This window comes from Myotis davidii, unplaced genomic scaffold (genome assembly GCF_000327345.1).
Source record: "Myotis davidii unplaced genomic scaffold, ASM32734v1 scaffold668, whole genome shotgun sequence".
In the NCBI taxonomy this organism is placed as follows: Eukaryota; Metazoa; Chordata; class Mammalia; order Chiroptera; family Vespertilionidae; genus Myotis; species Myotis davidii.
In genome coordinates this window covers 837,866-851,710 of record NW_006299394.1, presented here as the reverse complement: position 1 = coordinate 851,710, position 13,845 = coordinate 837,866, and the positions used below count along the sequence as shown (strand labels likewise).

General features: G+C 59.7%; 1 protein-coding gene across 1 annotated transcript in view; it reads left to right on the top strand.

Annotated features, from left to right (window-relative positions):
• The window catches only part of PBX1 (pre-B-cell leukemia homeobox 1), a 203,373-nt gene that overhangs the window by 144,364 nt on the left and 45,164 nt on the right, over nucleotides 1-13,845 (top strand). The window lies entirely within an intron of this gene.

Genomic DNA, 13,845 nt, shown 5'->3' with positions numbered 1-13,845 from the left:
CCAGAGGGTGGGCTGCCCCGCGGGCCGGGGTCGGCCCCGCGGGCAGCAGGCGGGCGGCAAGGCCTGGTGCTGCCGAGATGTCCACCCGGCTCTGGGCTGCGGGCACCCGTGGAAATCCACCCACCACGAGGCTGTGATCCCTGTGCTTTTGCTTAATGTGTCCTGCTCTGCAAGGAAAATAAATGTAAAGGGCGGTGTCTGTGGTCACGCCACTCAGCAAGCGGGGGGTGGGTAGGGCAGCAACCGAGTGTGGGCCACGGATGATGAGATTACCCGCCTGACCCGCGTTCCAGCCCGCACCATGGTGGCGGGCACTGCGGGCCATCCAGCTCTGCCGCACGGGTGGCGTTCACACAGATCTGGGGCCGGGCCCCTCCTGCAGCCCCACCCACACCCGAGGCGCCCACATCTGTGCCTCCGATGGTGCGGGAGCCAGGCTGCTTCAGAGGCATCTGCTGGCTTCCATTTGAGCGTTTTCTTTTGTGAAGAGAGAAACATAAGGAAAACATTTGCTTTGACATTGAGTGCACCCCCACATGGAACAGTAATTGCAGGGCCTTCAGGAAAAAAGTATCGTTCCAATTTGGGGCCAACCAGCCCTGACAACATCGTTAAACCTTCCGCGGTGACGCCAGGCTGCCCGGCACAGGTGGGCAGGCGGGTGAGACCCGGAGCAGGGGGAGCTCCCGGGGCCAGAGACGAACAGCAGCCACGCTGCCCTTCTGGGCATCCTCCAGGGCCAGGGCCTCGGCCTGGCTGGTGAAGAGGCTGAGGCTGTCCGCTCGGGCTTTCGACGGGAGCTGGTCAGTGGCCAGTGGCTGAGACCCCGCCACTTGGAGCCTGACCAGACGCCCTAACAGCAACGGCCCGAAGTCCCAGCGCCCAGAGCTTCCTGCCCCGGCTCTGGCGTCAGTGGAGTTCAAATCCCCAGTGAAGTTACTGTTCCTACCCCTCTATTTAAGTGCAGTTTCACACTCCGTTATGTGCAGTGACATCTTAAATGGAGCCTGTCACCCCTCGAGTCTCTGCGAGGGGCTCGCGTGGCTCCCATGTCACACATTAGGCAGCCTGATTAGGGGTCAGAACAGCAGCTTCGCCCCCCCCCACACACACACACATAGGGCCCCTGTTTTCACACAGGAAGATTTACAACAATAGGGTCCTGCATCTAAAGTGAGAGGACTATGAGTGGGTGGAGTGAGGAAGCCTCTCTCTATTTCTCTCTCTCTCTCTCCTCCCTGTCACCCCTTTTTTCTTTAGCTGTTCTGAAAAAAATAAATAAATAAATTTAAAGGTCCCTCTTTATTCCCCAGAGCATGTTCAGTATGCATTCTCTCTCTCTCTCTCTCTCTCTCTCTCTCTCTCTCTTTCTCTCAGAATCGCATTTTGCATTTTGTTAGGTTAATTGAAGACCTCAAAACAACAACAAAAACACGACAAAACCAAACACCACATTCCCGTCCCCTCTGCCACCAGGAGCAGCCTGCAGCCATTTGAATATTTCATCCCGGCCGCGCTGCCTTGCAGACTGCACTGGCGTCTCCTTCTGGAACAGGTTCAATTATAGATGAAAGTAGGAGCTGCGATTCGCCGTCTTGTCTCTGCTGAGCTGAATAACACAGTGAAGGGTCAGGAATTTCTCCAGCTGCCACCTCCGCCTCGGTGGGTCCCGATCGGTCCCTCCGGCCGCGTGCTGTGCTCTGCGGGGTCAGGCGTGGGGTGTGGGGAACTTGGGGTGGGTCCTGTCCTCTCAGGGGCAGCATTCTGAAAGCTAAAGTGCCTGCCCCCCACCGAGCCTTTCCTTTTCTGTTTCTATTGTCGATTCCTGACTCTGGCTTCATGATTTTCGCCGGAACCTAGAGGGAAGCCACTTGCCTCCTCTGTCCGTCAGCACGCTGCTCCGGGACACGCTGGTGGCCAGGCCCACATTGAGACACGCAGACCTGCTGGGCTGAGCGGCTCGCACATGGAAACAGAGGACATGTGGACAGTGGATTATGCCAACTTGGGAATGAATCGCATATGCACACGTTTATTAGACATGAGTAGTGTTTGTGTGTGTGCGCGTGCCTGTGCATGTGTGTGCTTGGGTGCCTATATGTTTGTGTGTGCCGTAGGGGCTTCCTGATATGGCCACACTCGGTTCCACGAGAGCCTGGGGTGGAATGGTCTCTTAGCGCCGGGGCGGGCCCTGGAGGGCACCGTGCCCGGGGCTGGAACCAGAGTGAGCGCTAAGCCCCCACGCCCCCGAGCAGTGAGACAGCGGGTGACCGTTTCCCGGTCCAGCTCTGACTCGGGACGGGGCCGGGTCCACTGGACACCGCCTGCAGGAGACAGGCCCCAGGCCTTGTTAAGGAGCACCTGCTGGGTTGGTGCGAACATGTCTGCAGTGAGCGGTGCTTCCAGAGCCACCGAGACCCTGCGTCTGGCTCTGATCCAGCCGGTGACAACCCTGAGACAGGGGCCCTTCACCTCCGGTGCCAATCCTCCAGGCTCTGTGCGCGCTCCCAACAGAGTGTTTCTTTAATATGGAGCCACAGACCCACAGCCGCGCTGTCCCTTCCACTCGAGTCCTGAAGGACGGCTTCGGCTGTGGGATTATGGAGTGGCCTCCACAGCCCAGGGACCCAAAGGCCCCACGGCCCAGGAGGGGCTCCCCCTGCCACCTTCACTTCTGGGAAAACATCCAGGTTTCACATTCGAGGGCGGTACATTCTGCTGAGGAGCCAGATCCCACTCCCTTCAGTCGGAGCAGCTCCGGCGGGCGCTTCCCTCACTGCCCCGGGCCCGTCGCAGGCACTGACCGAGGCCGTGGGCTCTCCTGTGTTCATTGTTGTTAGGGAAGGAGAGGGGCGCCCTGTGTCCGTGACGGGAGGCATGGGGCATGTGTTTGTGTATCCCTGAGCAGTCGCCCATGGTGTAGGTCACGTTAGCCTCTGACTGAGTTTCCTCAGTTCACACGCCCATATGGAGTGTTTGATGGCTGCTCTCAGGCTGTTGTCGCCGTGACACGGGCTGACCGCGTCCATCAGAGGGCGCGCCGGTCTCTCCGGGACCCTAGGAGGAACTTTCTGGGGCCACCTGCTCAGCGCATATTTTATTGGGGCCCTAGGTGGTCTGAGCCATAACGCAGCCCTCTTACTCTGTTACATTTTCGGCTGTGTCTTCTTTCTTTCAGCTCACCCTTGTAATCCTATTGGAATTTGTCTTCCTAGCGCTAGTCCACTACCTGGAAAAAGACTTAGTTGTGGCAACTTTGGTCCTCAGGCCTCTGTGCGGTGCAGGCTGAAGTGCACGGACGGCGAGGTGGTGTCTGTGAAAGCTCACCCACGCTTCCGATGGAGAACGGGCACCTGTTCCCTGACCTGGCCTGGCGCTGCTCTAGCCTTTCTGTCTAAGGGCACTGTGCTCCTCACGGAAGGCTTCGGTGACATTTGTGTCCGTCGCCCACCACCATCACTGCTCTGTGAGCGGCCCCTCACTTGGAAAGGGCGCTGCATCAGAGGCGATGTCCATTGGGTGGAGGTGAGAATGCCTCCCTCCGTGCCCGCCTCCCCGCAGAGGGGCCAGTGGTGTGTGGGGCAGACGTAACCCCCGCTCAGGCACACGGGGAGGGCGCCTGGGACGGACATGGCCGCGTCGGGCGGCACGGTACCCAGAGCCCGCTCCTAATGCCCTCGAGTGAGTCTCTGCCCAGCAAGGTTAGATGTTAGTTTAAAACTCGTCTTGGGTGGTTATATGTGCATGTCTGTGTGTGTGCGTGTGCATGTGCCTGCGTGTACATGTGCATATATAAGTGTGTGTGTGTGTGTGTGCACGCACGTGTGCAGTGGAGTGGACATTGAAGTGTGTTTCCTGACTGGAGACATCAGGACACTGTTTGCTCTGAATTGTTTTGGGAACGTGGACCAGGAACAGGGAACTGGTTTGTCTATGAAGACTGGCTCCCTTCGGGGCCAGAGGGGCCCAGCTGCGCCCTGGGCCGGTGGAGAAAAGGTGGTGCGCTCCGCCCTCCTCCATGCCATGTGCCTGGCTCATGTTCATGCTTATGGGGCCCTGCTGGCCACCCTGCGAGACGATGGCCTCCGCCCAGTTTACTCCCCGGGCCCTTTCTGGAGGACGCTGCACTGGTTATAGGCCGGCCCATCCGGTCACTGTTCCCAAAACAGCTAATTTAATAAGGAAATACATTCTGAGGCGGGACGGACTCTGTAACGTGTGGGCTCAGAGCAAAATGAAAACGCCAGCCCCTGTTCAAAAATTCTAAATTCAACCTGTGGCGTCAGCACATTAAACCAAAGGCAGGGCCTAGGGAGACGGGGCCCAGGGGATAGCCCTGGCCGGTCGTCCATGGAGCGGGAGGTTTGGCTCGGAATACAGGGCAACCTTTAGCCCCGGACGCTTCCTCGGGGGGTCCTGGATGGTGTGGGGAGGCATTCGCATGGGGGGCTGGAGAGGGGCAGGGCGCGGGGTGCAGGTGGCCTCTCCATCTGCCCAACGGGGGTGAAGCAGGAGTGTGCTCACTCCCCACCACACGAGGAGAGAGCTCTGTATCACTCATTCTCGAAGAATTCTGGCTTGGAGCTGCGGCGAATGGACACGTGGGTGGCAGCACAGACACAGAAACTGGGCCTCTGTCCTCGCTGCCACCCCGGGTTTGGTTCCTTGTCGAGTTTGTGAGTTTATTCTTGTAAGTGTGGATAAGCCATCCTCACGACACGTTGCAATGCCTTCCACACATATTTGTGGTACCAAAGCAGGGAGGATGGAGGCCCACTGAGACCTCGGCTGCGGCTCTGGACGCCCTGCAAGCTGAGAGCGTCCTGCCACCATCACAGGCGTACACACTGAGCAGTCCCCAAGAAGGACTCGCTGTGGGACCAGAGCATATGGTTAGCTCTGTGTCTTCTGCAGAGGTCCTTTATCCATGTACATGGGCCTTTCTCCATATATATATGGGACTTTCTCTGTGTACACGGGCCTTTCTCCATGTATATGGGACTTTCTCCGTGTACACGGGCCTTTCTCCATGTACACGGGCCTTTCTCCATGTACACGGGCTGTTCTCCATGTATCTGGGCCTTTCTCCATGTATATGTACCCATCCATACTTCCCAGGACGTAGTTCTCCTCTGAACCATCTGTCAGGAGGGATATGAGAAGGGGAAATCGAACATGTATTTCCCACCAGCCGCCTGCGAGGCCCAGAGAACAGTTGAAGGAACAGCTCTGGGACGTCATCCGGGCCTCCCTCCCATGGGGGTGGCGAAGGCAGGGCTGCGAGGCTGAGCCCGTGCTCCCCACAGCAGGGCCTGTCGGTTCCAGTTCCGATTCCCCCAGCAGAGCGGTCCGGGGGAGAGGACCCGGCCCCGGGGCCTGCCGTTAGGATTCGCTGGGTCCTTAGGGGCTGAGGTGCCTTATAGCTTTGCTTGTGGGATAACCAAAAAATAAAAAAAAATAGCTTCGCTTGTGCCCCTCAAGTGTTTTGGAATGTGACTTGGATTTGTAGCTTCATCACCTCTCCTGGGGGGAAGCCCGTGGTCCCCGACCCTCTCCCCTGATGAGTCTCCGTGTCGTGTACTTTATGGCCCTCGTCCTCCTGCAAACCCGGCCCTCGTGGGGTCAGGAGCACGTCTGTGCTGCGTAGACACTGGTGACGGCATCGCAAGTGAGCGTGGGACCTGGCTCCCAGAGTGACCGCCCAGAGGCGGCCTTGAGCCGTGTTTAGTGCCGTGGCCCAATGGGGTAGCAGATGAATAGCTGTGTTCGTGATGAGGAGATGCTCTGTTACTGAAAGGGGTTTGGGCCCACTCCGCCATCATGCCCGTTCCCTCCCTCCATGCCTGTCACCTGCCCCTCCTCACGGCAGCCCTGCTCCACCCCTTTCCACTGCCTCCCCAGCTCACAGCAGGGTGACTGGCCTGGGACCAGGGGCCCTGCAAACGACAGGCAGTGGACGCATTTCTGGGGACCAGCACAGCAGCCCAGGCTGGTGCAAAGTGCCTGGCCTTGGACCGGACTCGAGTCATCTGCGGAGCCCTGGGCTGAGCTCAACACCTGTGAGCCAATTCATAAAAACAAAAGAATGTCCAAGATCTCCTTCTGAAGACCGATGTCAGGGTCCAAGGCGCTGATGGGGACGCGCTGGCAGAAAAGCCGGGCGGGGCGCGGAGGAGCCCTGGAGGAGCGCAGTCTGGATCTGCCACCGGCTGTCTGCCCGCCCTTCCGTCAGCAACGGCCTCCGGACCCCGAGCCCTCCTTCATCTGCCCGGGTCCCAGGCCCACCCGCAGACCAGGGCCTCGCCCTCCCGGGAACCCAAGCTTTTCCCACAGATGCCACAGGGGCCCGCTTCCCCGGGCTCAGGCGGGGGCGGTCCCTCCGCCAGCCTCCTCCTGCGTCCGCGGCTGTGCCCTCTCCTCGGGGCGTGGCCAGGCCGTTGTCCCAACTTCTGCTGTGACCGTGGAAGCCATCACCATCGCTCCCTGTTACCCTTGTGGCTCACACGCTGTCCGTGAGCAAGTGTGGTCTGAGCCGAGTCCCAGCACCCGAGTCTTTGACACCTGCAAACCCTTTTATGAGCTGGTGTTCATTCAGGGGTGTGGGAGTGTGCAGGGCGGGGATGAGGAGGGCGATGGCCTCCGAGAGAGAGGCATGAGCCAGCGCCAGCGGCCCCACACAACACTCATCACAAAGGTCCGTCCAGCAAGGCCGGCTTGGAAGTCGATGTGTCGTGTCGCCTGGAGTCCAGCTCACAGGAGCGCCCACCTCCAGCCCGGAGGCCTCTAGCCCCACCGCCATCCTCCTTCACCTGAAAACCTCGAGGAACTGAGAACTTCCTGCCATATCTTCAACTGAGGGACCCGGGGGCTCAGCATTCATTGCTTTCTGCTCTGAGGTGGAAACCGCTCCTGCAGCTACTGTTGGAAACATCTGAGTATTCTTTCTTATTATCCAAGGAGAAGGGAATCCTCTTGCAGCTAAATGAGAAATTGATATCTCTGTTGCCCTGATGGGTGTGTATGCCTGTGTGTGCGTGCATGTGCTTTGTGCGTATGTGTGCCTGTGTGCATGCATGTGTGTATGTGTGTGCTTGTGCATGCACATGAGTGCAAGTGTGTGTGAGTGTTGGTGTATGTGTGTGTATATTTGTGCCTGTGCATGAGTGTGTGTCTATGAACGCTTGCATGTGTGTGAGTGCAAGTGTGTGTAAATCTGTGTGCGCACGTGTCTGTATATGTTTGCATTAGTTTTAGTTTGTGCGTGTGTGTGCATGAATGAGTATGTGTGTGTGCATGAGTCTGTGTGGGTGCTTGTGTGTGTGTGAGTGCAAGTGTGTATGTGCACTGGCAGGAGTGGTGGTGCCCAGCCTTCGCTGCCTCCATTCCTGGCTCCCAGCAGCCACACTGAATGGCAGGAGGAGGGCCGGCTGCTTTTCCCCACAGACAGGCAGCTCCGTGATTGGCTCTCCTGCCTCAGGTCGTGTCCCTGCGCCCAGGCGCTCCCGCCTGTGTTGTCTGCACGGGCACTTGCTTGTCCCGAACACACAGCCCTCTGCACTTGACAACTGTACAGTCTTTCTGCCTTTTCTCTGAAACAGCTTTTTTAAAGCCCCAAGGGACCCTTAAAAAAAGAATGCAAATGGAAATTGTCCTGGAGCTGAGAGGAACGTTGCTGTGAGTCATGGGATGCTGGCCACATGGGGACAAACGATTTTTTATTTGGGTAGTATTTCCTTCTCGGCATTTATTACACCTCTGTTATACACGGCTCATGCAACTCAGAGGCAACCAGAGGAAAAGCTGGGAGTGGAGCCATCATGGGCAGGGCGAGGCATTGGTCACAGCGGCCATTGACCTGGACAGGCAGATCGCCCACCTGCCCCGGCCGCCCGTCTGCGAGGCCTGGCCTTGGGCTGGGCAGCGGGAAGCAGGTGGATTGCAGAAACTCGGGCTCAGAGCAAGGAACAGGGAGCTGAATTCAAGTTTGGGCCTCATCCCAAGAATAGAAACCTCATTGGTCTCCAGAACTCAGGCAGCATCTGTGTCTCTTCCTCCTTCCCATGACCGCTTTCACCCAAAGGCCAGCGCAGGTTCGCCTTAGGGACAGGACACTCCGCAGGGAGGTGGGCAGGCGTGGGCAGTGCCTTCCCGTTCTGCAGAGCTCCTGTGGGAGACAAGTGTCACAGGTTTGCCATACAGGCCAAGACTCTGCCATGTAGACCTTGGGGCTCAGCAATGCAATACTTTTATTTGTAAAAAGTGTATGTATGATTTTAAATCGGTTCATATGTTTTAAATCAGAGCCTGACATGCAACCTGCTTGCCCCAGTCTGACAGCCGCTCTCAAAGTGAGTGTGTTCATGGGGCGCCGTTGGCGGCGGGGGCCGTGTCTGCGGGGCCTGGGGAGTGCCTACATGGCTCACAGCAGGTTTGAAGAAGGCAGCGCCCCTTCTGCAGGTGGTACTGCTCACACAGGTGCGGGGACGGGCTGTGCACAGGATCCGTGTGGAATGGACGTTGGCTGGGAGTGTGGCCCTGCACAGCGCTGCCCAGCCCCCTCCTGCCACCCTACACTCAGCCTGTGCCTTTGGGTGTGGTATCGGAATGCAGTGAGATGCTGGGTGATTGGAGAAGTGGAGTGGCTGGCCCCGTGGCACCTCGGGCTATCTGTCTGTCTGTCTGAGGAGATCTGGCAGAACTTCCAATTGGGCAGCCCCTGAGCACCCTGGCCGGCTGAGGGCAGAGCTGTGGGCAGACCAGCCAGGGGCGCTCTCAGAGGTTGCCACGCCCGTTCTGGGCCCAGCACCCACTGCCTTGGCTACCGAACTGAGGGCCGTTCCAGCAGCGGCACTCACCACCGAGCGGGGGGAGCGTGGCCGCCTGCGTTTGCTGGCTTTGCCCCGAGAGCACGCTGTGTGTTGGGGCACAGGTGTAAACCTGCGCATTATTTTGGTTGCGCGCTGGAGGGAATTTAAGCCCCTCAGAGTGTCTTCAGCTCACGTCGCTCACGAATGGAACCGCTTCCTCCCCGACCAGCCCTTCCCATGTGACCCCATTGTCTTTCCTTCGCCTCTGGGCCGCCGGATTGGACCCTGATAGACAGAACTGGGTGGCCCGCTGGCTCCCAGTCACCTAGGGACATGGTGACCCCCCGTGTCCTGCGCGTGTCAGCAGCGACACTGGGGTCTGTTCACCTGTCAGTTTTTCCGAATCCTACAGTTCTGGTCTCAGGATCTCCTGTCAAGATGAGAGCCTCTGCTATAGGTTCCCACAGGCTGTGCTTGGTGTGGGGAGTGCTGAGGCGGGCGGGAGGGTGTTGTAAGGACTAAGAGTGAGGGTCGTCCGGGAGAGGGGGACAGGTGGTCCAGGCCCAGCTTCTCAGAGCCCTTCTACCCCCTCTCCCGCGGACCATGGCTCCTTTCTCACCCTGGCTTCCCTCCAGAGGGGCTCCCGATGTACCTGGAGCACCTGCTAATGCCGTGGCAGGCAGTCCAGGAGGAGTGCCTGGAGGGAGACTTATGGAAGAGCAGCGGTGGGGGAAGTGGGAAGTGGCAGTGGGGATGGGAGGGGGTGGGAGGGGGTGGAGTGGCGGACAGGCGGCGTGTCTGCGCAGGGCAGCGGCCTCCAGAGAGGCAGAGGCACACTTCCCGGGTCCGCCACGATGGAGGAACAGTTTCCTAAGGTGTCCTGTCCATTTGGAAACACGGGCAGGAGGAAGGGCAGAGGGTGCGGTGGGTGAGGAATGCCAAAGGGGCGCCATGGTTTCTCTTCTCTGGAGGAAGCGGGGCATCTTGGGCCACGTGGGGCTGTGACCGGGGGTTAGGTTCATCGCCACCCGAGGCAGAATAAGAATGGACCTGAAACAGTGTCCTCCTCAGGCAGGTGCAGGCTCTGGGAGGCCGTGCTGTGTCCTCCCCTGGGATTCTCGCGTCCTCCGCCAGGGCGCCAGGAAGGGCTGGTCGGCCGGTGACAGTCTCGGCGGGGAGAGCACAGCTCCTCTCCTGTGCGGGCGGGTTTGGTGACGCCAGGTGAGGGGGGATTCTTACGTTATTGACTGGGATTCCCAAGGCCGGGCCACAGGCCTCTGTGATCCATGTGGCAGTGGCCGTCACTGCGTCAGAGTTCGCAGGCTCTGTGCCCGGCGCCCTGCTGAGGCGCTGCCCTGGCCAGGGGAGGGTGTGCCTGGGCTGTGATCTGTGGATGCTGTGGATCTGTGGATGTTTGGGCTGCAGCTGGAAAATGTGCTCAAATGCAGCGACGTCCAGACTTTCCCAAGGATCAGGGGGAGTAAGTTTTTGTCCCATAAAAACCTGGGTTCACCCTTTCTCAACGGCCACCTTCCCGTGTGGTCGCCCGCACAGCCATTTCCTGTCCCTGGAGGTGCCCAAGTGGCCAAAGCCCACAGCCCAGCGGGACCCAGTGCGGCCCAGGAACACGTCACGTCCGTGTCATTCAGCAGCTCAGCCCCTCAGGGAGAGGCCTGCCCACGGATCAGCTGGCTGCTGTCAGGTTGTTGGGTATGCGCTTCGTGCAGCAGGACCGCTTCCGGGGGCTCCTTGCTGGTCGCTCCGAGTCGGGCCTGAGGGGCTCCAGCTCAGACCCAGGAGGGGAGTGAGGTCTTGATTTCAGCTGCTTGCCTCTCAGCCTCCGCACCAGCCGCTAAATGCTGCTTCTCCGGTGAAGGGAAGGAGCAGACCTCGTTCTGGGAGCCTGGGATCTCACCCCCAGCACTGTGCATGTCCTGCGTTGGGGGCTGAGGGAGGGAGGGCGGGGGGGAGTGTGTGGTGGACTCAGCAGCCACTCCCCAGGCCCGCCCACGGGGCAGGGTGGCGCAGGGACCCCGAAGGCGTTCTCAGGGCCCAGTGCTTCCCTCGAAGCCGCGAAGTCTGGAGCCACTGGGAGCCAGGACGCTCCCTCTGATGCAGTGACTCACCTCTGCAGGGTGAACGGTGCAGCCATGTGGCCGCAAGCCCATCCTTGTGTTCATGGCTTGAGCTTCTAGCCCCCACGGTGGACCCCAGGGCCTGTGTCCTGGGCTCTGTGTAAGAGGGTGGGTCGCGTGGAGGATGGAGGGGCCAGTAGGCAGGGAGCCTTCTCTCCACGCATGAACTGCGAGAGCCTGGATCTCGCAGGACCCACGTCTGGGAGAACCACCCTGAAGCCCCCTGTCATCTTTGAAATACCCTCAGATGAGAGAACTAGAGATGCCTCCCAGCCCGGACGGGGCGCTGACCTCGGCATCTTCTCCAAGGACGATAGACCCACGGCTGTGGGAGACTCCGGGTCCTCCAGGCACAGAGCCGCCCCAGCAGCCACCAGGCCGAGGGAAGCAAAGAAGACCTGGGCACTGGGGTTCATTTCGGCTGAGCCGTGAGGTTGTCACTCAGCAAAGCAGACCCGACCTGTCCGGCACGCCAGGCGGAGTGAGCTGCACAGCAAGTCGGCGCAGAGACAAAGCCGTGTTGGCATCTGTTCTCTGCTGGGTCTCTATGTCCCACCGCCTTTTCCCACAGCGGGGGCCTCTCCCCATCCCACAGGGGCCCTCTCCGTCCCTCGCGTCGTGTCCTCATCCCAGCAGACTCTGCATGGGCTGGAGGGCAGGCGGCCTGTGGGCTGAGAGATGTCGCCAACTCGAGGAGAACAAGACAGGTTTTCAGGCAAATAGAGTAAGAGCCCCAGTAGCTAAGGCCCGGCCTCGGGGGGCAGGTCTCTGAAGGGAAAGGGCGAGCCTGTTATTTAAATAACGGGAGTGGCGCGTTATTTCCACTGAGTTGCCATCATGTACGAGAAGCCGGCTCCTGCCCAGTGTCGCCTGGAAACCGGGCATGGCGTTCGGGGAGCCTGTTCAGGATGGAGCTTGACGATTAGAGAAACGGAAGCCCCTGGACCGCCAGGTGTTTCTGTCTTCGGGAGTTTGGCCCCTTGGATGGCGCCGGGGGAGAGGAGGGGCGCCGCGGAGGACACCCAGCTCAGCGCCCGTCTCAGCTCGAGGAAAGGCCCCAACCGGAGATGGAAAGACGGGGAGCAAGGGCTCCGCAGAGTCTTCCCCAAAGCGGAGACATCACCCCTCATGCCCCCCAGGCACCGCTCTGGGCCTCTCCTGTCCCAGGAGCTGGTTCTCTCAGATGTGGAAGCTGGAGAGCGAGGCCCGGGGCAGGTCTGCCATGGCGCCCTTAGCCCCCTGTGCCCTCCCTACTCCCCCCCACCAGCACCCCGGCGTGAGTCTAGCACACCTGCACGGGGTGCGTCTAACACCCACCTTCCCGCCCGTCACAGGTCACAGGCTTTGTGTCTCCAGGGCTGCTGGGACGTCCAGGCAGCAGCAGAGCCCTGTCTGCCCGGCCCCGCAGCCCTGCTGCCCCGTGCCACTGAGCCCACTGAGCCCACTGAGCCGCACGGGGCCTCACTGAGCCGCACGGGGGCAGGTGTGGCTGGGAGGGGCTTTTTCACCCTGTGACTTCTCCCAAGCCGCAGAGACAGACAAGCTACACCCCGGCCTCCAGCCCAGGGCAGCCCTCCTCGGCCTCCCGCAGGTCCGGCCGCACCCTCTCCTGGCTTTCAACCTGCAGCCTCCAGGCCCCTCAGCCTTCCCCGTCCAGGCTGCACTGACCACCCAGCACCCCTGTCACTCACCCAGATGTCCCACCTCCCAACTCAGCCACGTACCCGGCAGGACCTCAGAGAGTCCCCTCTAAGGACTGAGGCTCTTCTGTCCGCTGCAGGCCTCCTCTCTGCAGATCCTTCCCATAGCTGCTCGGACTTTTCTGTGACTCGCCTCTGATTACTAACCCGCCTCTTTCTAACTCCCCTGTGATGTAACCAACGTGAAATCACTCTGCCTTCTAGAGCTCTCTCTCCCTTCCTTCCTTTCTCTCTGCAGCTTATGTTTGCTTGGGTTGGTTAAGCTACCAAAAACAAACAACCCAACCCTCCCCAAACCCCAAAGAACGGGGCTAAATATAATTCAAGTTCTCTCCCCCTGTCCTATACAGTTTCCATCCAGTTTCTCTCCCTCAGGCGGCTTCCATTCCCCAGGCCAGCTCGTGGTCCAGAGTGGCTGCTGGAGCACCAGCCATTGCATTCACCGTCCAGCCGGCAGCAGAAGGGGGAGGGGAAGGAATGCCTTCCTGTGTTTGGACATTCCTAGGAGCTTTCTGTCCAACTTCCACTGACCAGAATTCTGTCACAAGAGACATGACCACATGATGGGGGGCAAGAAAGTTCCTCTCCTCCCGGGGGCCATGGGCTCCCCTGAAAATCAGGGCTCTGTTAGTCTACGGAGGGGGGTGTTGGAAGAAACCAACACATGAACCTTTCCCTTCATCTCTGTGCAGGTCCCAGGCAGGAGAGAGACACATTCTGCAGCTCCTATCCCGACATAAGTATTAGCGTTCAAGTGCACATTTGCGTGAAAGAACCGTGCTATGGTCAGCGGTGGCGGCCATGGGCAGGGTCAGTGTAGAGGTCAGCGCGCCCTTCCTGCCTGTTCACTGAGAAGCCTCCTTTCACGCCCACGTTCGACTTCCCATCCCTTCCTCAAACCTCGATCTGAATGGAGGCTCCCGACTCCTCTGGTTATAATTTATTTATTTTTTAATGGAGACTTGAGAGCAGCTATTAGAGATGGCTGGCAGGCCCGCTCGTCTGGCACAAGGTGAGGTTGCCTCCCAGCTAAGTGGTTCCCAGAAGGGTCTCAGCTTCCAGGACGCGTCTTCCGGGGGGAACTGTGCCAGGTCGGCCACCTGGACGCTCCCTGGCCTGGGAAGGCCAGCCAGGCTCTGCCCAGCAGGAGGCGTCCGGAGGGTGGAGGGCAGAGGGCGCACAGCTGCTCTTGGTCTGGGAGGA